The following is a 27,975-nucleotide window of genomic DNA, read 5'->3' on the forward strand; positions in this document are numbered from 1 at the left end:
ATCTTACTTTAGGAATTACCCAAGAAATTACTACATACACTCTTGATTTATTAAAGTTTAATACAAATACATAAGAAATATAAGAAACCTTAGCCTCATTAACTCCCTCTTTATCCTATCCTATGTTATCCTGTACTTTAATTCTATGAAGAGATTTAAAAGTTCACATATAGTATTATTTAGTCAATATTCATTTGAATGTAAGCATATATATAAAATAAAATTATATATATATATACACACACACATATATACCCCTAATATTTATTTTCTTCCTGCATCTTCAGCCTTCCATTTAAGATTATTTTGACTTTGCCCGAAGGATATTCTTTAGTATTTCTCTCAGTGTGAATCTAACGGTAACAAATTTTCTTAGTGTCTTTGTTTGGTTAAACATATGTTTATCTCATCATCATTCACTTACTGTTAAGATATTTTCACTGGATATAGATTTCCAGGTTAATAGTAATTTTCTTGCAGCACATTGTGTATCACATTTCATAATGTTTCTGGTTTGTCTCTGAAGTCTGTTGCCAGTCTTAATTGTATTCCTTTCAAGGTAATAAATATTTCTGTTTCTTTTTGATTACTGATATGGTTTCGCTGTGTACTCACCTGAATCTCATCTTGAATTGTAGTTCCCGTAATCCCCAGGAGTGACACAGCTGGAGGCAATTGAGTCATGGGGGCGCGTCCCCCATGCTAGTCTCGTGATAGTAAGTTCTCACGAGATCTGGTGGTTTTATAAGGGGCTTCCACCCTGCACCGGATTCTCGTTTTTCTTCCTGCCACGAAGTGAAGAAGCGTGTATTCACTTCTCTTTCTACCATGATTGTGAATTTCCTGAGGCCTTCCTAGTCATCCTGAATTGTGAGTCAATTAAACTTCTTTCCTTTATAAATTTACCCAGCCTTGGGTATGCCTGTATTAGCGGTGTAAGAATGGACGAATACAGTTCCTTTGGTGGTTTGTTTTCCATCTGCCTTGAATTTGTTTTTGTCTTTGTTTTTCTTCAGTTTTTCTATTGTATGCCTAGTGGGGTTTTTGGTTTTGTTGTATTTATCTTATTTGAATATCCTCTCCAGATACGTTTCTACGGCCTCCTGAATCTGAGATATTTGATGTCTTCTGCCAATTTCAGATTATTTAGGGCATGAATTATTTAGATATTGTTTCTTATTTCCTCATTTTTCCTTCTGGGATACCATATTTTATACTTTGTATATTTTTTCCGTATTAAATATGTATTTTACAATATTTTGTATATTTAAATGTTCTGTTTCCAATTTAGTCTATATATTTTCTGCTGTCCTATATTCTACCCTAAGCTATATAGTTGACCTTTACCTACATCTAATTTATGTCTAATCATTGTTTAATCTGTCAGGAAGTCAATTATTTGAGTTTATGATTTAAGTTATTACAATATCCTGTGAGTGTATATCTATGGTCTTTTGATTTTCTTGTTGTTCTATGATTATTGCTTTACTTTTTTTTGAAAGCTATACATGGTATACAAATATTTTAGAGATAATTTGAAGCTTAGCATGTGACTATCCTCTTCCGGAGGGGACTTGGTTTTTCCTATGGAAAGTGGCCACAAACCTGAAGTATCAACTTAATCTAATTTTAGAGACAGATGTGATTGACAGTTGGGCTTCAGTCTTTGTGTGAGCTGGTCTATTCCTTACTTTAATTTTGGGATACAGCTTTTTGTGGATCCAAAACCAGCTCCCCTGCCCCAACTCTGACTCCGGTATTCTAGCTTCTCTCTGCCTCATAGCCCAGTGATGCTGCTGTAATCAGCTCAAGCTACTTTAACAAAGTATGTTAGGCTGTGGGGCTTAAACATCAGACATTTGTTTTATACAGTCCTGGAGACTGGATATTCAAGATCAAAGTGCCAGCATGGTTGGGTCAGTAGTTCTGGTGAGGAATTCCTTCCAAGTTGCAGATAGTTGGCTTCTCCTTGTATCTTCACATGGCAGAAAGAGAGTGAGAGTCCTGTCTGGAGTCCCTTTTATAAGGGCACTAATCCCACCGTGAAGGCTCTACTCACCTGACCTAATCACCTCCCAGAGGCCTCATCTCCAAATACCACCAAATTGGAGGTTATTATTTCAACATATTAATTTTGGCAGGATATAAACATTCAGTCAAAAGCAGACACTAGCAAACTGTCTGCTTGGCTTCTTGGTATTTTAGTAGCTTTTTCTGGAATTCTATCATTTCTGTTAGGAGAAAAGAGCTTTTTAAAGTCAGTTTCACATTCAACATTTGTCCTTCTTCTGGATTGTGGTCCCCATAAGTCTTACTGTCTGGTTTCCTTTCTGGTTCCTTTAAACATATATGTAAAATAGTATTATCCAGGGTTTCTTAGTTGTTCACACTTTCAGTGTTTCAGTGTTGGTAGAAATTACCTGTGATCTGATTACAGGAAGTTGACATTTTCAGTGTACTTGTAAAATTGACGGCTGTGCATATTAAAGCCTTCAGAAATTTTTATTTTGCTTAGTGCATTTTTCAGTTACATAACAGTTTAATTTAGTATGTAGATATTTATAATTTATCAAATTATATCCTTTGTAGTTCTTTGTGCTTTTGAGACACAATTTTAGAATACCATTTACACTGTCATGAAAATTTTAATTCAGTTTGAATAAAAGAAATTATAGTTACAACATGATTGATTTTTTTCTGTTTTCATTTGACAAGGAAGAGGGGAATCAAGTTTCAAGTCCTCCAAGTATCAGATTTAGTTTTGTAAAGAAAACCAGGCAAACACTTGTAGAAATACACTTGTAGAAATTCCTTTTCATATGTGAATGGAATACTGCAAGTCGGGAGCTCATATGTGTTTACCTGATTTTTTTCCCATGATTGATGTTCTTGTTTTTAATTAAGAAAAACATTATTCTTGTGTTTTGTTTGTTTGAGAAGTAAGTCTCAAATCATAGTGCAGAGTACACACCAAAAACAAATATTTGAAAGCAAGTTGAAAAGTTACTATAGCCACAGAAACAATAGGTAATTTGTTTAATATATTGCATGTACAGGTATCTCCGATTGTATTTTAGCAGTTTACTATTGGTATACACTGAATATTTATGTTCCCTGAAAATTCACATGTGAAAACACTCCCCAGTGTGATGATATTAGGAGCTGGGGTCTTTGGGAGGTGAATAAGTCTGCCCAAAAGGGATTAGTACCCTTACAAAAGAGACTCCGGAGAGCTCTTACATCCTTTATACCATGTAAGGACACAGCAAAAAAACTGACCATCTATGAAGCAGAAAGCAAGGTCTCAGCAGACATCAGATCTTCCAGAACTTGATCTTGGCCTTGACAGCCTCCAGAACTATGATAAATACATTGTTTATAAACTAGCCAGTCTATGACACACTGTTATAGCAGCCCAAATAGACTATGAAAAATATATATGTCTACTGATGTGTGATACAAGAACATAATATAAACTGCTGGAATCTCCATTTATAAGCCATGGTAGATTCTTTCGGCATAAAATTAGCATGTTTGTTTGCCACCTGGATTCACATATTATAGAGATTTGGTCTGATACACCTTGAAACGTGGAAATGACGAATTTTTATTCAATATATTAAAATTGCATATGTAATTTAGGCAGTTTTCTTGTCAAGAAACTTCCTCTATTATTAAAACATGTGTTTCAGCTTTCAATACAGTTTAGGTATCTGTTTCCTCCAAATGTCATGTTGAAATGCGATCCCCAATATTGAAAGTAGGGCCGAGTGGAAGGTGTTTGGGTCCTGGTGGTGGATCCCTTATGAATGGCTTGATGCCCTCCACGTGGTAATAAGTGAGTTTTCACTCCATTATTTCACACAAGAGCTGGTTGTTTAAAAAAGCCTGGCACCGGCTGGGTGCAGTGGCTCACACTTGTAATCCCAGCACTTTGGGAGACTGAGGCGGGCAGATCACCTGAGGTCAGGAGGTTGAGACAAACCTGGTCAACATGCTGAAACCCTGTCTCTACTAAAACTACAAAAATTAGCCAAGCGTATTAGCGCACGCCTGTGGTCTCAGCTACTCCTGCCATGTGACATATCTGCTCCCCTTCACCTTCTGCCAGGAGTGGGATCTTCCTGAGGCCTCAGCAGAAGCCGAGAAGATGCTTGTGCCATGTTTGTACATCCTACAGAAACGAGAGCCAAATTAACCTTTTTTACTTACAAATTACCTAGTCTCAGGTATTCTTTGTAGCAAGAGAAAAAGGAACAACACAGCTCTAGAAGAGTCCGAATGGGTCCTTGTTATTTATTACTGCCTAAAATAAAATTAGTACAGCGCACTTACTGGTAATTTTAACTTATTTTTAACTTAAACTATAAATTGAACCCCTAATGTATTCACAGAGAATAAGGAGAAAACAAACCATTCTCAGTGTAGTATATGTTTAACATGTTCAGGAATGAATAAGTTCAGTAAAAGGCTAATGGACATAGATTAGAACAAAGATCAAATCAGGACATTTCCTAAAATGTTCATAATTAGCAAATGCAATAAGACAATGGGAAAAATTATCCTTAGAGAAAACATTAGTATCGGCACTTGTTTCATTAGAAAGATATTTATTTAAAAGCTAGTTTTCAAAGATGCAGAATATATGGCTCCACTTCAAGAAGAGAGTCTTGTTTGGAAATGTCTTGAATTACTAACCCATCTGTAATTCTAACACAGCTAACTGTTGTAAGGAAATTTGATTTTATAATTTAATATGGAAAATAAATTGTTATTTAATCAGTGATTCTCTGACTCTCAAGCCCTTCTCGTAACTATAATTAACATTAAACATGCATTTTTTGAATGCCTAGGGCTTGTGGCAAGCTCTGTGTTGAGATATGGTGGGGCGGGGAGCCTGAACTATCAACCTTCACACAGTTGATAGTCTAATAAAAGGCATAGATAAACAAATTTTAATGGTGTAATAATAGATGTTGGTGAAGTGACAACCAGTGTCTCAGGTGGTCAAAGAAAGTCTTTTGAAATAGCTTTAATGATCTGGGTCTTGAACAGCAACAGCATTGCCAGTGCCCATCACTTAATGTCCTCCAATATTACCTTGGTTATCACCAACTGACACATGACAAAATGGGAGCAGAGAAATGGTAAATCACCTAAGTTGACATGACAAGTGAATACTAGAGATATTTTTTATTCCAAGATCATGATATTGCTTTATTTATTAAAAGTGAAATGTTGACAAGGTAGATTGTGTTAGAGGGAGATCCACAATATCACAATAGCCCAAATATAGAAGCAACCTATGTGTCTGTCAATGAATAAATGTATTTTAAAATGTGGTATTTATATTCAATGGAATGCAGTACCGTCTTAATGAAGAAGGAAATTCTGTCATTTGCGACAACATGGATTGAACCGGAGGACATTATGCTTAGTGCAATAGACCAGGCACAGGAAAACAAATACTGAATAATCTCACTTATAGGTGGAGTCTAAAATGGTTGCTCTCATATAAATAGACAGTAGAAAGGTAATGACTAGGGGCTAGGAGGTTGGAGGAGAGAGAAAAGAGGACTAGAGAAAAGAAAGATGTTGATCAAAAAGTACATAGTTTCAGTTAGACTGGAGAAATGAGTTTTAGAGATCGACTGTATGGTGACCACAATTAGTAATAATATAGTGTATATTTTAAAACTGCTAAAAAATAGATTTTAACATCCTCACCACACAAAATGATAAATTAGTGAAATGATGGATATGTTCCTTAGCTTTCTTTGACCTTTCTCCAGTGTGTACATGGATTAAAAAATCACATTGTGCATCATAATATATATACAATTATTGGTCAGTTAAAAAAATAAGTAAATTTTTTTAAAAAGACAAATTTTTACCAATATAAAAAAAAGTAATATTGAATGAAACAGCCAAGACTTGAACACACTGAGTTGGCTCTGAAAGTATACATCCTCAACCCTTATGTTATACTTTTGTGCAGACAAACTTCAAAATGACCTCAAATGAACCCAACTCCTGGTATATACGTCCCTATAAAATCCCTCTCTTTTTGAGTATAGACTCAATTTAGTGATTGCTTCTGATCAATAGAGTACAGCAAAGACGATGGGATGTCCCATCTGCAACTTAATTACTTAGAATTGCAACTTCAGTCGTGCTAACAGACTGTCTCTGTTGACTTCTTGGTGTGCATGCTTGAATGAGGCAAGCTGCCCTGTTGGAGAGGCCCGTGTGGAAGGGAACAGATGACTGCAGGGTGTAGGATGACTACACCTTCCAGCTAAGGAAATTTTATCTTTCATCCTAACATCCCACAAGGGGCTCTGACTGTCAATCCTGCAGTGCATGAAGAAATGAATGCTACCAAAAATCATATAACTTTGAAAGCAGATTCTTTCCCAGTGAAGTCTTTGGATGAAACCCTAGTGCTGAGCAGCATCCTAATTGGAGCCTTATGAGAGACCAAAAATAGAAGACCTAGCCAAGCCATGTCCCTTTTACCTGACCCACAAAACTGTTAGGCAATAAATGCATGTGTTTTTCAGGCCCTCAAGTTTGTGTTAATTTGTTACACAGCAATAGACAACTAGTACACTCACTATACACGATCCAGAACTATTTTATTTCTGTGGGTAGATTCTTCTCCAGATCACCATGTTTTGGGTTTAGAGCCACAGAATAGGACCGTTTTATTTCTTGTCTCTTTCTCAGAGTAAGAAAGAAATCCCAAGCTAGTAGGCCTGATATTGCATACATCTTGGCAAGTTACCAAAATGACAACTTTTGACACATTTTTTTCTGGACCCCTGGATATTCACTTCAGATTAGCCAAACTTTCTACCATGTCATCCTCATTAATCCTGGTTAGTCCTAATTCAGATATAGTTTGGTATACTAAATAGTTCTGGACTTTGGAGCCAATTATGTCATGATCTGGGAGTTCTCTCTACTACCTGCTGGTTCCCAATCTACTCATTTAACAAGTGAGTAAGCCTGTATAGGTTACTATGTTAATTAGAAATGATAGGTTTTCTCATTATATAATAGGTATTCTTTTATGCCATTAGTGGGTCTTCAATTGCTGTTAACTCTAATCAGTTTTATCCTTATTATTGCACATCCTTCAAAATCACATGTCAGTTGGTTGACCATCCTTGTGTGTTTCTATTCACTTTAAATAGCTTACTTATACCCTTGTGGATGGAAATTTAGCTAGTGCTTACAACTGGGTCATTTATTCACCAAGTCTTGAACATTCGCTGTGTGTCAGGAGGTGTTGTTGGTTTTGTTTTATAAACATTAGAAGCCCATGACAGTGAGACATTATTAATAGCTTCACATCTTCGAGGGACACTTGGGGGCTTAGAATCAGGAATACATTCTGGAGTAGACTCTAGGTTAAAATCTAGCTCCTGCCTCAAAGTAGAGTGTTACTTGGACAACTCCACATCTGTATCTATTCACCATTACCTACAAATGCATGGTGGTAGGTGGAATTCTAAATGGACCTCAGTGCTTCCTCACCCTAGTATACGCTTTTGTGTACTCCCTTGCGTAAAGAAAGAAACTGTAATTATGAATGTCCCCCCTGTGTTTAGGTTATTTTATGTTGCAGAGGTGAAGGTGTTTTAAAAATGTGATAAGGCCTCTCACATTTTAAGGCCTCTCATCAGTTTATTTTAAATTAATCAAAATAGATGCTTTCCTGGTGGGTGCTGATCTCATCATATGAGAGCTATGAAAGAGGATCCAGAGGTCATGGATGAAAGAAAGCAGATAGAGCTGAAGCAGCAGAGATGTAGTCTTGCTCGTCTTAAAGAATAAACCTGTCATATTATAGAGAGGGCCATATGGCAGGGAATGGAGACTAACCTCGGAGAGCCTTTGTTCTGTAATCAAAAGGAACTGAATTATACCAACAACCAGTTAGCCTGGAAAAGCCTCATTCCGTACTCTGATTTCAGCCTTGTGAGACCCAGGGCAGAGGACCCAGCTAATTTTGTATTTGGAATCTTGACCATGAACTGTGAGAGAATATATTTGTGTTGTGTTAAGCTGTAACACTTGTGGTAAATTGTTATGGAACAAATTAATATTCATACATAAAATATTTTCCTAAGATAATGTCTTATGTTATAAATGTTTCTTTATTTAATAGTTTGAGTCATTAAACTTATATCACTATCTAGCCCAAAATGTTTTTTGTCATCTAACCCCAATTCTGCCAAGTCCTTCTAAACCAAATCAGGTAACAAGCATTTGTTCCATCCAGTTCAATTTGTGTCCTTATTTGGGGTTGACCCAGTTAAAAACTGGTCAGCAATTAAGAGATAATTTGCCTGAGTCATCATTCTTGGGTGCTCATTTCTGAAAGAAGGCTTTGTCAAAATGTCAGTCTTTGTATTCTGCTGTGCCTGTAATCTGGTGGCTTTCCAGTTCTTGCTGAATAAGGAACTAAATGTGCATTTCTATTTTTGCTACTAATCTACGTGCATGACATAGTAGAGTTGAGAACAGAGCTTACCAGTGCTCTTGCTCCCTTTGTGCTGCATACTGTAAACTAGAAGTGAGTTCTAAGTTGGAGAGGCCTGTGTGGAAGGGAACAGAGGGATGACTACACCCTCCAGCTAAGGAAATTTTATCTTTCATCCTAACATCCCACAAGGGACTCTGACTGTCAATCCTGCAGCTCATGAAGAGATGAATGCTACCAAAAATCATAAAACTTTGAAAGCAGATTCCAACATAGAAACTAGATCGGCTTCTTTACATCCAGACTGTTCATTTTAAATATTAACAAATATTAACAGTGTATCCTGGGGACCAAGAAGGGCAACAGTCACAAAATTAGAGTGGTTGCACCTGAGATCTTCACTGACAAAAGGGAAGCAGTGGGCAGTGTGGGGAGAGGACCTCACAGCACTGGGAGTAAGAAAGCCCAAGGGGAATAAGCTACGATTCCTGTAAGGTGTTCGGCCTTGAAAAAAAATTATTCAACATGCCTGAGCTTCAAGTTCCTCATATGTACCTGATGAATGAATCCCTTTGCTCTTTCTCTTCATGTCAGAATTAGCCTGAATAAATAGATGTGTCTATTAATCTCCACAGTCTCTCTCATCCATCCATTCTCTTTATCCCAACTTCTTTCGCACTTTTCTGGCCAACATAATTTTATCTGGACTCTTTAAACAGTCTTACTTTCTCCACTTTTTATCTTCCAATTTGTCTTTGATGCTGAAGCCAGAATTATCTCTCTCACATCTATTTTTGTAGGTGATTATTCTCCTTCTTCAAAACCTCCCATCGTTCTCCAGATTCCTCATTTTCCATGGCATAAACTAAGACGACCCCTTAGCATCCCACACAAAAGTGAATGATGTCAATTTGCCAGAACTAAAATCCAATGCACACTATGGTCCAGCTACAGAGGACTACTTCTAATTTCAAAATAGGCTTCCCTCTCCTTGCCTGTTTTCAGGGTGTCTTCCTCCTCCTTCGTCTGTTGAAATCTATTCATCTTTCAAAGACCTATCCAGCATGAGTTGCTTTTGGAAAGTCTTCCCCTTCATATGTTGGATAAAGTAGATGCCCTTCCTCTGTGTTACCATGGCAGGCATATAGCTCATACAACTACCATAACACCAGTGCAGTTGGTTTAAAACAGCTGAACCCGCCCAAGCTGATCTAGGAGCACCATGGAAAAGAAAAATTGCGTGTTTTATTGTTATTTTATACCCTCACTGAACTCTACATGAACACTGAAAGCTCAGTAAATTGCATGAAGGGATAATAGTTGAATGAATGAGTGGATGTGGTAATCATAACAATAAATAACTTTTTGATAATTTGTAATGTTTGGTGCTATGCTAAAAGCTTTAAATAAATTAAATCATGTGATTCTTATGATAGCTCTTCATGGTAGACACTGTTATGTTCTCCATGGTGTGATGAGTTAAGCCTAAATTTATCAAAGTATTTCCTCTAAGGCAAGTAACAACAAGTAAGAGGAATGAGTTAAGTGAATGACATAGAGTTTGTTCCATACTTAAAATGGTTTTATTTTCCTTCGCTAGACAGCATATACTAACAAATGTAGTATTTGTGTCCTCTGGTATGTTATAATTCTCAAAGGAGGTCATCCTAAATAGTAATACTTATTGCAGAGCATTGTAAAAACCAAAAGGGTAGAATATTTTGGGCAAATTGGTGGGTTTCAGAGGGTACTTTTGTTTTAAAAAATGGGTATTTAAATACTTGATAAAAATCATTTCCTTATATTTTGATATTTGACTAATATTAAATGGGGGTTTCTAAAATTATCTTTTGGATTTTTGTTCTAAGTTTATTATATTCATTATAAACTCTCTCAACATAAAATGAAGTAATATTTAATGATTTCATGCATATTACTTTCCAAAAGACTTATTAATATAAGAAGGTTAAAAGACAACCGTAGAGGCAGGGCATGGTGGCCCACACCTGTAATCCCAGCACTTTGGGAGACTGAGGCGGGTGGATCACGAGGTCAGGAGTTCAAGTCCCACTGGCCAACATGGTGAAACCTTGTCTCTATTAAAAACACAAAAATTAGCTTGTTGTGGTGGTGTGCACCTGTAATCCCAGCTATTCAGGGGGTTGAGGCATGAGAATCGCTTGAACCTGGAAGGTGGAGATTGCAGTGAGCCAAGATCACACACTCCAGCCTGGGTGGAAGCCTGTCTCAAAAAACCAAACCAAAACAAAAACACATGGACAATAGCGTCTAGTGTTTCATACCAAATAACGTGTGTAAGACATTGCCTAAAAATTAAATATCACAATGTGCACAGTTATTGAAAATATCAGATTTCTTCTAACCATCTTATATAATCCTATATATTTTGCTGATTTATATAATTTTTTTTTTTGAGACAGGGTCACACTCTGTCACTTGACCTCTCAGGTTCAATTAATCTTCCCACATTAGCCCTCCCCTACCCACCAGTAACTGGGAGTACAAGGGTACATGTCTACTCCGGGCAAATGTTTGTGTTTTTTTGGTTTTGAAAGGGGACCTCACCATGTTGCCCAGGCTGGTCTCCAACTCCTGGACTCACCCGATCAACCCACCTCGGTCTCTCAAAGTCCTGGAACACAGGACCGAGCCACTGCACCAGACCACATCCTGTATGTTTTATGTGAGTTTTCTTGACGTTTGTCAGTAGACTCTGCTTCTGTGAATTTTTCCTACAACTCAGTTAGTCTGCCACACCTTATTTTTTGTGTTCCTCATGTGCAGGAGGTATCTGAGAATGCAGAATTTTGGAGTGGAAGTAAGGAACCATAACAGATGTATTCATGAACTAAGTCTATTTCTTTGACTTCCAAGTACTAGATTTTTAACCAGATGAGCTTATCAAACTAGGACAGTATTTTCCTACATTCTAGAATATAGATAAAATGGACAAAGCTAAAGTTGTTTAACTGTGCATTGCAGAATGAATTAGCAAGACGAGTCTTGATACACATGATATTCTCAAAGATGCATGCCTGTCACCACTCCCTTTTTGTTCAGGAACCATTCAGTCTTCCCTGAGATCCTGGAGCCGTGATAAGATTGGAAGATGGGCTACATACATTCCCACTTCGTATGACATTAACTCTCTTTCACCATGATTAATGCCATTGCGTGTATTTCTTTGTAGTAGTGGAGAGGTGGAGGCCTACAAGCAATGTCTAAATGATAGAGGCCTGTGCAAGGTGCTATAGGAATAAGATGAAGAGGAGCTCACTCAGGCTGGAGAAAAGCCAGGCGGCGGTACTAGAACACAATCAAGGTGTTTCAGAGTGAGTTGAGAGTAACAGTGTGAGAAGGAATTGGAAGCTGAGGGAGCAGCACAGTAAAGACCTGGGATGGGAAATGCCAGAAGTTTATTCTGAAGAAGAGAGGCGATATTGCCGGAAAAATATAAGGACTATGTTATGAGGCCCCTAGAATACAAACCCCCGCATGAACACTGAGCTGGCAGCACCAGCAACAGACAAGAAATTATTTAACGCCAACCATACATTTCAGGTGATGATTTACAAAAATGTTCCTAACGAGAAAGAAAGATAAGGGCACCTGCTTCAGTAACTTGACATGAATAAACAGTTGTTCTCTCACTGAAGGTAGAATTTATCAGAGGCACAAGAAGGGAAAATTTCAACATTCTGTCTTTGAACAACATAAGCCAGCTTCTTTTGGAAACTATACAAAGCTTCTCCCCAGGAATATGTTAGGATTTTTTTTAAAGTCTTTTGACTTTGGCAGGAAAGTAGAACGATTCATGCTAAAATGGCTCAGCTAACACAAACACTTGATTTTTGCCTGAACGTTCATTCCTAAGAAGCATAAAGTGTAAATATAGTTCTCTAATAAAGCTCAGTGGAGCTGAATGATGCTTTAAGGGCAAATAACAACCAGGTTGTATTTTGAATCTGAAAATATAAAGAAATGAAGAACCCATAGAGATTATTTAGCGTAAACTAACAAATGATACTGAAATGTAATGACCCCCAACAGACACATACTGAGTTGTGAAGTACATTTTGCTTGAATACCCTAGTTACAGTACGTTATAGTTTTCCTAGTTTACCCTTTCTGTTTTTGTGAAAAATGTACTTGTGAGAAAAACATACCTGATACTGAGCAAAGCTGCTGTTCTTCCCTCAGTTCCAATCAAAGTTACTATCTCTGGAAAAAGTAAAATTTATTTTCCATGCAACAGCTGTTCTTATAGACTAAGAGTTCTTTTTACTTACCTCCACTCAACAGACTCACTGGATTAACCAATGCCTTCACTCCCTCTGGAATTTATAGTGACTGATGCTCATTGCATACTGAATGCTTCTAGGAAGTAGGGCCATGCATTTCTGGTGCCAGACTTGAGTTATCCTACCAATAGCAAAGATTTTTTTCCAAATCTGTTCACACAAAGTGTGCTTGCTGTTGTAATTACGGAATTTAATGATTAAGTAGCATGCACAATCATGCAACATTAGAATTGAATCATTTGGAAAGATTAATAAAAGTTGAGCTATTACCAAAAAATAGTAAACTACATGTGGGTGAAATAGATTTAAAATAGGGGTAGTTTTCTAAGTTCTTGTCTCTCTTAAAGCAGACTGGCAATCGCAGTAGATAGGTGGTTGTGTAAAAGAAATGGAGCAAAGCTCCTTAGTTATCCACACACATTCTTTTGACAGTCTCAATCTTCATGCATCCCAGCAAGAATTTCTGGTGCTGCATTTTCACTTCTTGGTGTAAGAACTTCTATTTTCAGAGCCGTTTTCCCCACTAGCTCTGGAAGCCAGAAATTCCTCCAAATTAATATTCCTTGGGGATATTCTCAACAAATGATTGGCAGGAGTATGTATATAAATATTCTAATCCATAGCCCCATGGGTAAAATATCTTTGAAGGACATATTCTATCTGGGGCCTAGATTTTCCCAGTGTGCTCAAATTTCACTTACACACAGTGGTAACTGACCTCACAACTAACCCATTTACTGGATGCCTTCCATTCCTTGTCTCTCATTTCTATTTTCCTATCAATGTTTCCTAGAATCACCCCCCAATAAACTATTTATACTAAAATCCTCTTCTCATGTTTGTTTCTGGTAGTCTTGGTCGGCTTGCACTGACATAGCAAAATACTATAGATAAGTGGCTTAAACAACGGAAATTAATTAGCTCATAATTCTGGAAACTGGAAGTACAAGATCAGGGTGTCAGCATGGTCAATTTTGGGTGAGATTTCACTTTGTGGCTTGTAGATGGACCCTTTCTCACTGTGTCCTCACAACAAGGAATGAGATCCCTCCCTCCCTCTCTCTCTCTTTCTTTTTCTTTCTCTTCTTCCTCTCTCTCTTCTTCTTCTTCCTCCTCTTCTTCCTCTTCCCCTTCTTCTTCTTCATTTTCATTTGTTCTTCACTAATCCCATTATGAGATTTCCACTCTCATTATTTTATCTAACCTTAATTAACTTCCAAAGATCCCATCTCTAAATACCATCACATAGGAGGGTGAGGGCTTCAACATATAAATTTGGGGAAGGACAAAACTAAGTCAATAGCATTTTAAACCCGAACCTCCAAAATTCATGTCCTTCTCACATGCAAGATATGTTCATTCTGTCCAACTGTCCCAAAAGTCTTAATTCCAGCACCAACTCTGAAATCTAAATATTTGAAATCAGATATAGGTGAGACTGGAAACACAATTTTCCCTGAGGCAAAATTCCTCTCAATCTGTGAAATTCTGAAACCACAGAAGCAATATTCTTATAAAATAACAATTGCAGGGAAGGCTTAGAATAAGTACTGCGATTTCAAAAGGGAAAAGTAGGAAAGAAGGAAAAGGTGACAAAGCTGAACCAAATCCAAAACTTACAAGGCAAATTTCACTGTATTTTAAGCCTTGAGATTGATATTCTTTGGTTTTATGTTCTTCCAGATCCATTGAGCAGTGGTTCCAACTCTGCAGCTCTGGTGAGCTGGAGTTGGATCCCCAAAGCTCCCAAGATTTCACAATTAGCCTCACAACTAATCCATTTACTGGATGCTGTTATCCAGCATGTTGAAACTCAAGTTGCAGCCTTGATAAAGACTGTAGATAGATTAATGCATAAATTTATATGTGTTTGTGTATTTATGTATCTCTTAAAATAAATTTTACAAAATATGTGTAATCTCAACAACTTTTAAAGGTAGCTCATCAACCAGGATTTTAATTTTAATTTTAAAACAATCATAATATTGTGACCAAATCTTCTGATTCCTTAATTAAAAATAGATATTGCATCAATTTTGACACTTAAAAGAATTTTAAGTATCATTTTACCCCTCTGCAATCTCACTAGATTGAAAAAAGCCAAACACTTCAAATATACATAAATATTGAAGTAATGTAGTTGTCAAAGGCACATCAGTAAGATAACATATTTTTTCTATGTACTTCAATATTTTTAAAATAAAATGATGCAAATCTATCTAAAGCCTCACTTCTCATATTTCCCCTTCCTGTGCCTCCTTCCTCATAGGAACCCTCTATGCTGAAGTCCGTGTCCATCATTGACATGTATATGCATGTGTAGTACTTCTGTTGTGTAGATATAAATGGTGGTAACGTAGATATGGTGGTACTCCATTAAGGCACTCTCTTTAGGTCTCTCGCATGTATCAGTTGTTGACCTCAGCTTGCAATGGCTCATAGCTGTGTCCTTGGCTGAGCATTGCCTTCAGATACTGTGCATTGCCTTTCCCTAATTCGGTCAAAGGTTTGCTAATTCAGAGACATGTATGTCAAGTCCCTTTTTTCCAGTGTGGAGTAATGCTGAATGCCAACTTCAAAAATCCCTCCTATTAGTCTGTTCTCATGCTGCTAATAAAGACATACCCAAGACCGGGTAATTTATAAAGGAACAAAAGTCTAATTGACTCACAGTTCCACATAGCTGGGGAGGCCTCATAATCATGGCAGAAGGCAAATGAGCAAAGTCACATCTTACGTGGCTGCAGTCAAGAGAGAGCTTGTGTAGAGAAACTCCCCTTTATAAAACCATCAGATCTCTGAGACTTACTGTCACAAGAACAGCATGGGAAAGACCCACCCCCATTATTCAATTACCTCCCACCAGGTCCCTCCCACATCATCTGGGAATTATGGGAGCTGCAATTCAAGATGAGATTTGGTTGGGGACACAGCCAAACCATATCATCCCTGTAGATTAAAATGTAATCTCAGTTACAACCGTATTGCAACTGAGCATCTAGCTTTGCCTAAGTCTGTTTTTCTTAATTTCTTGTGCCTACACTTCCTCAACTGGTTTAGATTTATATCCCCTACAAATCTCATGTTGAAATGTAATCTCCATTGCTGGAGGTGGGGCCTGGTGGGTGGTGTTTGAATCACGGGGGCCAGATTCCTCATGAATGGCTTGGTGCCCTCCTTGTGGTAATAAGTGAGCTCTTGCTCTGAGTTCATGTGAAATAAGGTTGTTTAAAAGGGTATGGCACCGCATCTCCCCTTGTTCCTGCTCTTTTCATGTGATATACCAGCACCCCTTTGTCCTCTCTCATGATTGAAAACTTCCTGCGTCCTCACCAGAAGCTGAGAAGATGCCAGTGTCATGCTTGTGTACCAGTTTTCAAGTACAGCCTGCATAACCACTAGCCGATTAAACCTCTTTTCTTTATAAATATGTAGCATCAGGAATTTCCTTATAGCAACAACAACAAAAGAACTAAAACAGAAAATTGGCAATGAGCAGGGAGGCATTGCTATAAAGATACCTGAAAATATAGAAACAGCTTTGGAACTGGATAATGGGCAGAGGTTGGGACAGTTGGGGGTTCAGAAGAAGATAGCAAAACACGGGGAGGTTTGGAACTTCTTAGAGGCTGGTTAAGTGGTTGTGACCAAAATGCTGATAGAAATATGGACAGTGAAGGCCAGGCTGATGTCTCAGATGTAAATGAGGAATTTATTGGGAACTGGAGTAAAGGTCACCCATGTTACACCTTGTCAGAGAACTTGGTTGCATTGCATCCACATCCTAGGCTTAGTAGAAAGCTGAACTAAAGGGTGATGACTTAGTGTATGTAGTGGAAGAAATTTTCAAATAGCAAAGAATTCAAGAGGTGGTCTGGCTGCTTCTAACAGCCTATGATTAGATATGGGAGAAAATAAATGACTTAAAGTTGGAACATATTTAAAAGGGGAGGGGAGTATAAAAATTTGAAGAAAAAATTGCAGCCTGGCCACGTGGGAGTAAAGGCAAAGACATTTTCAGGAAAGAAATGCGAGTGGGCTGTGGAGCAACTTGCTGTAGTGATTAGCATGACTAAAAGGGAGCCAAGTGCTAATACCCAAGGCAATGGCAAAAAGACCTTGAAGCCATTTTAGAGATATTTGAGGCAGCCCTTGCTATCACAGGCTTGGAGAACGAGGAAGACTGAAAGGTTTCTGGGGCCAGGCTCAGGGGGCTACTTTCCTACTCTGTCTCAGGATGCTTCCTGCATCCTGGCCTCTCTGGCTTCAGCCTCAGCTCAAAGGGACCCAGATACAGCTTGAACACCACTCCAGATGTCACAAGACATAAGCTTCGGTGGTTTCTATGTAGTGTTAAGCCCGCAGGTGCACAGAATGGAAGAGTGAAAGCAGCTTCGCAGCTTCCACCTCAATTTCAGAGGATGTATCAGACAGCCTGGGTGCCCAGGCAGAAGCCTGCCACGAGGGCAGAGCCCCAGCAGACTCTACTAGGGCAGTGCCAAGGGGAAATGTGGGGTTGGAGTCCTCACATGGAGTCCCCTCCAGGGCACTGTCTAGTGGAGCTGGGGGAACAGAGCTGCGTGTCTCCAGACACCAGAACAGTAGAGCCACCAGCAGCTTGCAGCCTGAGCATGAAAAAGCCTCAAGTATAAAGTTTCCAAAGGCTTTAGGAACCTGCCTAGAAAACCAGTATGCCCAGGAGGAGATTATTTTGGAGTTTTATTTTTTACTGCTTGTCTTCCTGGATTTCAGAATTACATGGGGTCTGTTGCCTAATTCTTTGGGTCAGTTGCTTACTTTTGGAATGGATATGTTTACCCAATGCATGTACTACCATTGTATCTGGAAAATAAGTAACTTGGTTTTGATCTTACAGATTCGTAGGTGGAAAGAATATGCGTAAGTCTTAGATGAGACATTCAGCTTTGGACTTTTGATTGAGTTGATGCTGGAACAAGTTAAGTCTTTTAGGGATTATCAGGAACAGATGATTTTATTTCCCAATCTGAGAAGGACATGAGATTTGGGAAGTCAGGAGTGGAATGATATGGTTTGGAAGTTTGTCCCCTACAACTCTCATGTAGAAATGTAATTTCCAATGTTCGGGGTAGAGCCTGTGGGAGGTGGGAGGTATTTGGGCCATGGAGGCAAATAATTTTGCGTGAATAGCTTGGTGTCCTCCTCATGGTAATGAGTAAGCTCTGTCTCTGAGTTCATGTAAAATCAGGTTATTTAAAAGAGTGTGGCACTTCCCAACCCCTTGCTTCTGCTCTGGGCACGTGATACACCAGCTCCTGTTTTGCCTTCCATCATGATTGAAAGCTTCCTGAGGCCTCACCAGGAGCAGGTGCCAGTGCCATGCTTCCTGCACAGCCTGCAGAACGATGAGCCAATTAAACCTCTTCTTTTTGCAAATTATCCAGTCTCAGGTATTTCGTTTTAGCAACACAAGAAGAGAATGAAACACTTTCCTAAGGAATTCCCCTCAAAATATTCTGCACCCAGCTATCCATCTCAGAGTCTGCTTCCAGGGAACCCAACTGAAGCAAAATAAATAAATATATTTGTTATTTTTGTGTGCTTTAAAATTTATATAAGTGGAGTCATACTGCTTTATTCATTCTTTTATGATTTTGAGATGGATTCATATTAATACATATGAATATAATTTACTGCTATATAGAATATGATTATATAAATAAACCATGATTGAATTATTCTCTTACTGAGAAACAGTTTATTCCACTTTCGCTATTACAATCACTGCTTCAATGCAACATTCCTTACTTTTTCATATATGTGAGTGTTTTTCCCAGCATACACATCAAGACAGATACTACTCATCTAGAGATTATATAATTCTACAAGGTACCAGCCATTTTTCAATAGCTTTCCAAAGTCATAATAGCTGTAGTAATTTTTATTACTATCAATAATACTCTCACCATTTCTCTATAGCTTTGCCAAAATATTTGGTTAAAATATTAGCATATTAATTTTTGACAATCTATAGCAGTGAGATGAAATCTTTATTTCAAATTTGGATATTGATAATTTTTAGTGAGAATAAGCATATTTTAATGTTTTATTTTCTTTTTGGCCATTTATATTCTCTGTAAGTTTTCTACAGTTTCTTTTTTTTTTTTTTTTTTTTGAGACGGAGTCTCGCTCTGCCGCCCGGGCTGGAGTGCAGTGGCCGGATCTCAGCTCACTGCAAGCTCCGCCTCCCGGGTTCACGCCATTCTCCTGCCTCAGCCTCCCGAGTAGTTGGGACTACAAGCGCCCGCCACCGCGCCCGGCTAGTTTTTTGTATTTTTTAGTAGAGACGGGGTTTCACCGTGTTAGCCAGGATGGTCTCGATCTCCTGACCTCGTGATCCGCCCGTCTCGGCCTCCCAAAGTGCTGGGATTACAGGCTTGAGCCACCGCGCCCGGCCTAAGTTTTCTACAGTTTCTATTTTTCTATTGTTATATTTGTCTTTAATTGATTTATATATATATGTGTGTGTGTGTATATATATATATATATATTTGATATATTAGATTCAACCTTTGGTTGGTTACATGCCAGATGTGAGATATGACCTTTTATGGTGTTCATGGTGTCTTTTGTCCTGTAACATTTAAAAAATTTAATATAATCCAATATATTAATCTTTTTTGTTGTAATTTTTTATGGTTTATGTAAAAAATTATTCTTTATGCAATATTATAAAAATATGTTTTACATAAGACTTACAATTTTTCCTTTACATTTAAGCTTTTAATGAAGCGTGAATTGACTTTGGTGTGGGATTAAAAGAGATCTAGTGGGAAAATCTGTGGTTCTAGTACAAGTTCCATTTATGTAATAAAATGGGATATGTTTCATATGTCATTTCTGTCACAGTCTAGCTCCTTGTTATTTTATTTTTTGCTTTGGTCTGCTCCTGAGTTTATATCATAGGTATTTTTGTTGATTTCTATGTGCATATTCAGTAATATTTAGGTGTCCTAATGAAAGTCTATCAGTATTATTATTTTTCAAACTTGCTTTTGATTTTGTTAGATGAGTATTTATTTATTGATGTTAGTTTGTAAATGCGTATTAGTCTGATGTGTTTTAGTTTTGTACTCATTTTTGAGTCAGCTTTGGTGAGATTTTTTTTTCTAAGCAATGTCCTTTTGATTTAAATTTTCCAAAGCACTGTGCAGTTATTCATGTTTTTAAAATTATGTATTAATACAAATCTCAATATCTTCCTTATATTTATTTGTGGTGTCATTTCCTCTTTTGCTGACCAAAGTCTTCATATATATATATATATTTTAATGGTTATCTTCCTTTTTTTTCATATATATATATTTTCACCATACCTGCTATTGACTTGCAGATTCTCTTTATTATTACTTATCTCTGTATTCTTGTGCATGTCTTATATCATTTCTCATATTATTTGTATTTGTTTTACTTATTCTGCTACTAATATTTTAAGTGTATTTCTTAGATCATTAATTTTTAACATTTTCTATTTTTCAAAATTTCCATTAGGGCTATAAATTTCACTCTAAGTAGTACTTTAACAGCATCCCACAAGTTAGATACATAGTGATTTTGTTATTATTTAGTTATAAATATTCTAAATTTATAACAACTTTATATTACTTATAATTATTTTAATGTTAAGTTGTTTCAGTACTAGTTTTACACCTTCAGACTTACGAGTATATGAATTTGAGTTAACTCAATTTTCTGTTTAGAATAAATAATATATTTACTTACAGAGAGTTAAATATATATTTACTCCCATGTATTTACTTCTAATGAAGTAAATATATTCTTCAAGGTGTTCAGTGCAGCATAATATGGAATAACATAATCAACAGCATCACTTCCTTAATTCTACATATCATACATTTTTTAGGTTATTAATTGATTGGTTGATCAATATAATTTACTCCTATGGTTTTACTTGGTGAATCAATCTTTTTTATTTTATTGTAGTTAACCCTTCTGTCTTAGTCAGTTTGTGCTGCCATAAAATAGTATAGACTGGATGGCTTATAAGAAACAGAAGGGTATTTATTTTATTTCTGGAAGGTGGAAGTCTGAGATCAAAGTGCCAGTGTGGTCATATTTTGGTGAGGGCTATTTTCCCAGTTGCAGGAAACCATCTTCCTTGCATCCTCATCTTCATGTGGTGAAAACAGAGCAAGAGTTTTTGGAGGTTCCTTTGAAAAAGGCACTAATCCCAGCATGAGATTTCACCCTCATGAGCTAATTATCCTTAAAGGGTCCATCTCCTAAAACCATTGCAGGGGGAATCAGGATTTTAACCTATGTGTTTTGGAGGAAGAACAATATTCAGTCTAAAATACCTTTTCTAAGTATTTTCTGTAAGACATGAAAAAATGATCTAATGATCTATTTTTCATACTTCTTGCCTTTGTCATAGTTATTTCAAAACTAATTTTATTTTTAGCTAAACATATAAGGTAAAAAAAAGGAGTCATCATATTCAAATTCTATGCATGCAACTTGAGGATCTCTGAAATATTCTTCTTTTTTAACGTTTACCAATAAATTAGAATCAGATCGTTAATTTTAAAATAATTTAATATTCAGTTTGGAGAATATTTAAGAGAGCTAAAAAGATCTGCTTTAGTATTAAAAGATTAAAAAATAGGCCAGGCGCGGTGGCTCAAGCCTGTAATCCCAGCACTTTGGGAGGCCGAGACGGGCGGATCATGAGGTCAGGAGATCGAGACCATCCTGGCTAACACGGTGAAACCCCGTCTCTACTAAAAAATACAAAAAAGTAGCCGGGTGAGGTGGCGGGCGCCTGTAGTCCCAGCTACTCGGGAGGCTGAGGCAGGAGAATGGCGTAAACCTGGGAGGCGGAGCTTGCAGTGAGCTGAGATCCGGCCACTGCACCCCAGCCTGGGCGGCAGAGCAAGACTCCGTCTCAAAAAAAAAAAAAAAAAAAAAAAAAAAAAGATTAAAAAATAATGAAAAATTTGAAGTAGAATGTTTTTAAAATTCAGCTGTTTTAAAGGCAGCTATCCCATCACCTAAGTTAAAAGACTAACACATATTTATTCCTGATGTGACCCTTACTGGATACCAAATAAAAATCCTTTAAAATACACAAACATTTTACCTTTTCAATCATCATTAAAACAAAATTATCTAGTTAGCTGCATGGTGAAGACGGTGAGTGGAATTATGACTCACTTTAAAAAAAGTTTAATTTGTCTTTGCAATATAATTATTCCAAATGCAGTTACTATTATTAGCAAAACACAATGACAAATCAATATGGTATCTTTCATTCAAAAGGTTTATGCTAGTGGGGAAGAAAGAAAAGCATTAGGAAATGATGTTCTAAGTTGAGGAGTGCTGTGGAAATGCAGAAGGCAATTTAAATTAGCTCTCAACTGAGAGTAGAGAATAAGGGTAGAGGTCTTTTCTGATAAGATGTTACACATCTAGCTTTATAACAATGAGTGGCATTGTTCTGGTGAAAATGGTGTAGGTGGTTTGTGTTCAGGAAGGTTCCTTGGGAAGCAGGGTTTCAGGCAATTTCCCTCAAGCAGACTGTTTGGGAGTATTCTGAGGAGCTACTTCTGTCAAGAAGTGAGTTTGGGAAGCAGCAGTCAGCAGAGGAAAATGTTGGGTTGATGTGCAGTTTAACAGGGGACACATCTGATTCCATGGAGTCTCTGGAACAGAGATGGCCCTTCAGAGATATCCCACATTGGAGCAGGGACCAGTCTTATGTAGACCAGTGACCAAGATGGCTTTATCATTCCCCTCAGTTGGACGAAACTTGAGACAAGTTTCTTCCTGACTGTAGGTACCTGCCTTCCCTTTTCTTAGAACGTTTACTTTGGGAATCTTGTAAGTATAAATTATTCTACTGTTGCTTTGAGATATATATCTTTACCCAAACTCTTGCCAGTTTTAAACCTAGGAATGTCTTTCCCAAGGACCAGGGAGCCATCCTTTAGAAATGCAATCATCAAGAAAGATAGTACCTGTATCCCCCCAGTCTTTGTGAAGGGAAGGAGCCTAACTTTAATAAGCACCAACCAGTAAACAAAGATGACTTAATCACAGTGATCAACCTCCTCTCTCACATCCTCTAGCATTTTTTCACTGTCTTCCCTAGTGCTTAAAATTTCTCCTCTCTTCTTTTAGTGGAGTTCAGCTTAATCTTTCTGCCCTATTGCAATAGTCTTTGATAAAGTTGTTCTTGCTCTTTTACATTCCTGGTGTAATTTTTCTTTTGCTCCCATTATTTTGGGCAGGTTACATACAACAGCTGGAGAGGTAGAACTGTGAGCAAAGCAGGTCCGTTTTTCAATAGGCAATTTCCAAGGAGTAACTCAGTGCATACTCCCGGCAGGTGGGGAAATGACTACCTCCGGCCAAAAGTGCAAGATCTGGGCACTGTAGCAGGGATCCACTATATGGGCATTTGAAGAAGACTTTTAAAACAAATTCAACTGTTCATAATTTTATAGAACGCTGGACATTGAAAGAAAAGGCTCTAGTAATGTCTTCACATAACAGACTTTATGTTTGAAAAATTCATTAAGAAATATGTCATCTTCCAGAACATTTGTAAATTTTCTCCAAAAGATGGATATTCATCTTTGCAATTTGATTTGCCTCTATATAATCTATAGTTAAATATTCTGCTATTTAACATCATCATGCTCTTTACCATCTTGTGGCAAAAACTCTCAGAGCCAACACGAAACTGGCACTGTATCAATCCTTCCTTGACTGCAAATTCCATGGACAATGATTTGGTTGAGATTAAGCTGTATGAGTTTAATGCAAATCTCCATATACTTTTGAAGATTTCAGGTAACCTAGAAAATAATGGTAAAATGGCAAATTAAAGATGTGTATAGAATGGGTTTTTATGTTGTTAAATTGAACATTAAAGCTTTTTTCAACCTTTGGAAGTATTTCTACTGAGAAATAGCAAGCACTGGGAGACATCTGCAAATCACAAGTGTGTAGCTGTAAAAATTTCCAAAAGATAAGGACATTCATGTAGCACCATACCAGTCAGTAAACTTGTCCAGAAACATGCAGAAACTCCCTCTTACTCCTTCTCAATTATTTTCCTTATTCTCTTCCCGAAAGAACCACATTCTCGTCCCTAAGTGTAACCACTATTCTGGTTTTTCACACCAGAAATTGCTTTTACCCATTTCTCAAGTTTACCGAAATAGAATAATAAAATATGATATCTATTGCATCTATTCTCTAAATTGTGTTTGCAGTATTTATATGGTTTATTTGAAATTCACTTGCTTTCATGGGTGTATATTATCCTTACAAATAGTAGTGAATTTACTGATCCATTCAATTGTTGATGAATTTTTGGGTTGTTTCCCAGTTTTGGTTATTTTTAATAGTATTATGAACCATCTTGTATTTTTTGGCACACATATGTAAGCATCCCTGTTGTGTATATGCTTAGGAATGTAGTGGCTGGGTTGAATACTATATTATATTGTATGCTGGTATGTAGGTTTATCTTTAGTAAATTCTGACAAGCAGTTTTCAAAAATAGTTATAACAATATTCTCTTGTGGTATATGAGAATTCCTCATGCTTCACATTCTTGAAAATACCATTTACAGTCTTTTTAATTTTGGCAAATCAGGTAATTTGTAGTGGTATGAATTATTTTATTATAGTTTTAATTTGCATTGCATTTATGATTACTGAGGTTGAGAAATTTTTTAATGCTTTATTTGGATATTCTCTTCTGTAAAGTGACTTATCAACTATTTTATGCATCTTTCTATTATAGTTTACACTTTACAAGTTATTTGTAGAAATATTCATATATTCTGCAAACAACAACTGTGCCAGTTACTATTGCTGGAAAATCATTTCCCCTGTGTGGCTTGCTTTTTTGCCTCCTTATGGCATATTTTAAAAATTGGAAGTTTCTAATTTTATTATAGCTCACTTTATAAGTCTTTCCTTTCTTGTTAAAACTTCTCTACATTTGATGTTCTTAAGGGTTAATTGATGATATATAGAAATATATTGAGTATTTTATTTTGTGGGTTAATATATTTAGCAAGATTAGTTCATTGTTTATTGTTGGCCATCAATCGTCTCAATTTATTTTATAATTACTTTAGTATATTAAACATTGATAATTTAAACTACCTGCATGATAACTGATTTCCTGTGTCTTGCTCCTGTTTGTTTTCAATTACACCTTTCATCTTTGTGTGTTTGGTTATTTTAATAATCTCTGCATAATTATCTCTTTTACCAGAAACGTTGAGCTTTCTGAAAGTAAAGCAGGAAAAGGCAGGAGCAGTCTTAGATCATATTTATCATATCAGAAATCGAGATCATTCAGAGGTGGGCTTCGATTTCTGTGTGTTAATGTTTCTGGTGTTTTATTACTTTGAGGCTATCTCTTCTGAGTCTCAACTCAGACCTCAGTTTTTATCAGGACTCTCCTCTCTGGTAAACTCTAAATTCTATTTTTTTTTTCTTTTTCCAGCATTGTGAGACCCTCAATAATTCCCAATTCTCTTTAGAAATCAGCAATAATTCAACTGGAAAAGCAGACTGAAATGAGCTTGCTTCTTTCTTAGATCCTGACCCCACAAACCCTCATTGTATATTCATAGTTCCCCAATTTATTCAAACTAATTTTAACATAAATATTGTGAAGCTTTATTTCCTCTTACTTAGTGAAAAAATTGGTGTGAGCCACATGGTTAGCAATTGTTAAAATGTAATCACTTAAAGGACTGAAGTTCTTATTGGATTCTAAGGAATTCATTAAATAATACCCCTGTTTTGACCTAAAGATTGAAAGTAATTAAGAGACACAAGAGTCAAGAAGATGTGAGATAGGTGATGGGCAGGACTTGTTTCCTGGACAAGATAGGAAACCAGCCAGAACCAGCAAGTGACACGAAAAGCAATGTCTAGTTGCCCTCGCTGCCCATCTTCATAAGACACTCCCGCCAGTGCCATGACAGTTTACAAAAGCTATGGCAACACCTGGAAGTTACTGTCCCTTTCCAAGACAACATCAACGAGTAGCTGCCTATTTTCTAGAAAGTTCTGAATAACCTTCCCTTTAACTTGCATGCAATTAAAAGTGGATATAAATACAGCTAGCCAACATCTAGCTGTTTTTCTCAGCCCATTGCCCATTGCTGAGTAACGTGGCTCAGCCCATAGGCTAACCATGTTACTCAAGGAGCAGCTACTGAGCTGTAACTCTGCAGCATTGATAAAGCTGCTTTTTTTCCACCACTGGCTCACACTTGAATTCTTTCCTGAGCAAAGCTAAAAACCTGCCCTGTGGCAGATGGAGACTACGCATAGCTTTATTACCAAATTAAACCTGATTTGGAGATTTTGGCTTACATGTGAGGTAACAATCTACTTCCAAATAAGCATTCTGTCTATTTGTCATTCAGTGATAGGGTGGTAATGAAATGGAATGAACTCAAGAAATTTTCAGCTCTCAACTGCTTACCACTTTGCAGGGGCAGAACCTGTACACTTAGGCTTATTTCATGTCTGAAACCAGAAAAAAAAAATCAGATTTTTGTTTTTGTTTTGTTTGTTTTGGCTTCCAGATTCTTCCCTCCCAACCCTGTCAAAGTGGAACTGAACCAGTTGTGTCTAAGCACTTAGCCCACATCCAACAATCAGATAATTTTCTTTTCCTCCCCCCAAAAAATATTAGGAGCAGATGAAATCATGTCTACTGTCAAACAGAATATGTCTTACATGTCAAAGACATAATTTTGTACTAAATGAGGACTGTATCCAACAGACTTGTGATTAAAATGCATTCAGGATGCATAGCTAATGATCATCCACTCTGATAAAAATCACAATTTGTGGCAAATTCTTTTCAGCTTCAGCAATGAGTGAACTCGTCTGTTCTCTTTCAGCACGTTTTGCAATAAGATTCTTTTTTAAGGTGGCTAGAATATTCTGTAACTTCAAATTTGGTCTTTGCTTTCTGCCACACAGTTCTTGTTTGTTTCTTTACTACCCTGCTGGCCTTATCCATATTTGCTTGGACAATTCTTCATTCAAATAATTGTTCCTGTCTTAGAGTTGACCCAGAACGGATTTCTGAGAGAAATTCTGGACCTGCCATCCCACATGCTGATGACCCTCAGAAAAATGTGTGGTAACTATTTTTTGGCACAAATTATTGTTCATTAGTTTTTAGGAGTATGATGTCCTTGCCCTTCACTTCACCCAGTTGATTGCTAAAGCATATGGTTCTATATTCTATTAATAAAATAGAATAATATCCAGATCTTGTGTACTTGACAGGCAATAACACCTAGAACTTTCCACTGCCATCTCATATTCAAAGTTCAGTCATGAAAAATAATAATCATAAAAAACAGATATTCAAGTCATGTTACTGACTGAACGCTTGGGATACATTTCTGTAGCAAGTAAAGCCAAGAGTGATGCAATATAATGTAGCCAAAATAGTGTGGACTCTAGTTAAACCACTTAGAATAGAAATATGTTTCAGTCATTTGCACATTAGGTGTAGAAGTGACTTCTGTGTACATGTTTCATCTTTGTAAAAATCACAATATGATTGTTTTAAGGAATAAAATCATAAGTACATAAAATACTTCAAATTATTTCTAGCACATAGAAAGTTCCATAAATTCAGCTTCCCTATTTTGATTTCTGTACCTAAGCTTTTATTATAGACATCTTTAGAACACTTATATCAATTGTGACTTGCATAGATGGCAGATGTTCTGTTTATTCACTGCTATGCTTCTTACAGCTCCCCATAAAATAAATGTTTAATAAGTACTTTTTGAATTAATGAATTTTGAATAAACCTCTGATCTTGCCATTTGATATATTTTCTAATGGCCATTTTTGAGGAATCTGATGAGTTATAAAAAGTGTGATATTATTGCATTTATTTGGAGCACAATGTCACGAGTAATGTTTATACAATTACACAGCCTCACTATGAGTTCATAGATAAAAATGCAGAAATGAATATTGTTTATGCATTTAAGAAGTTCTAGTATTGAGAATATTGAGGCAATCTATATAAGAATGAAGAGTATATCTTGAATCTGGATAATATAAAGAAAACTCTAAATTTAAGTTGCTAGT

General features: G+C 36.8%; 1 long non-coding RNA gene across 1 annotated transcript in view; it reads left to right on the forward strand.

Annotated features, from left to right (window-relative positions):
• The first annotated feature begins 764 nt into the window (after window positions 1–764).
• LOC139362234 (uncharacterized) overlaps window positions 765–27,975 on the forward strand; it is a 197,373-nt gene continuing 170,162 nt past the window's right edge. The window contains exon 1 of the long non-coding RNA XR_011620672.1: window positions 765–870. This is a non-coding gene — a long non-coding RNA (uncharacterized lncRNA). The remainder of the gene's footprint in view (window positions 871–27,975) is intronic.

The sequence above is a fragment of the Macaca nemestrina genome, chromosome 3 (genome assembly GCF_043159975.1).
Source record: "Macaca nemestrina isolate mMacNem1 chromosome 3, mMacNem.hap1, whole genome shotgun sequence".
Lineage (NCBI taxonomy): Eukaryota > Metazoa > Chordata > Mammalia > Primates > Cercopithecidae > Macaca > Macaca nemestrina.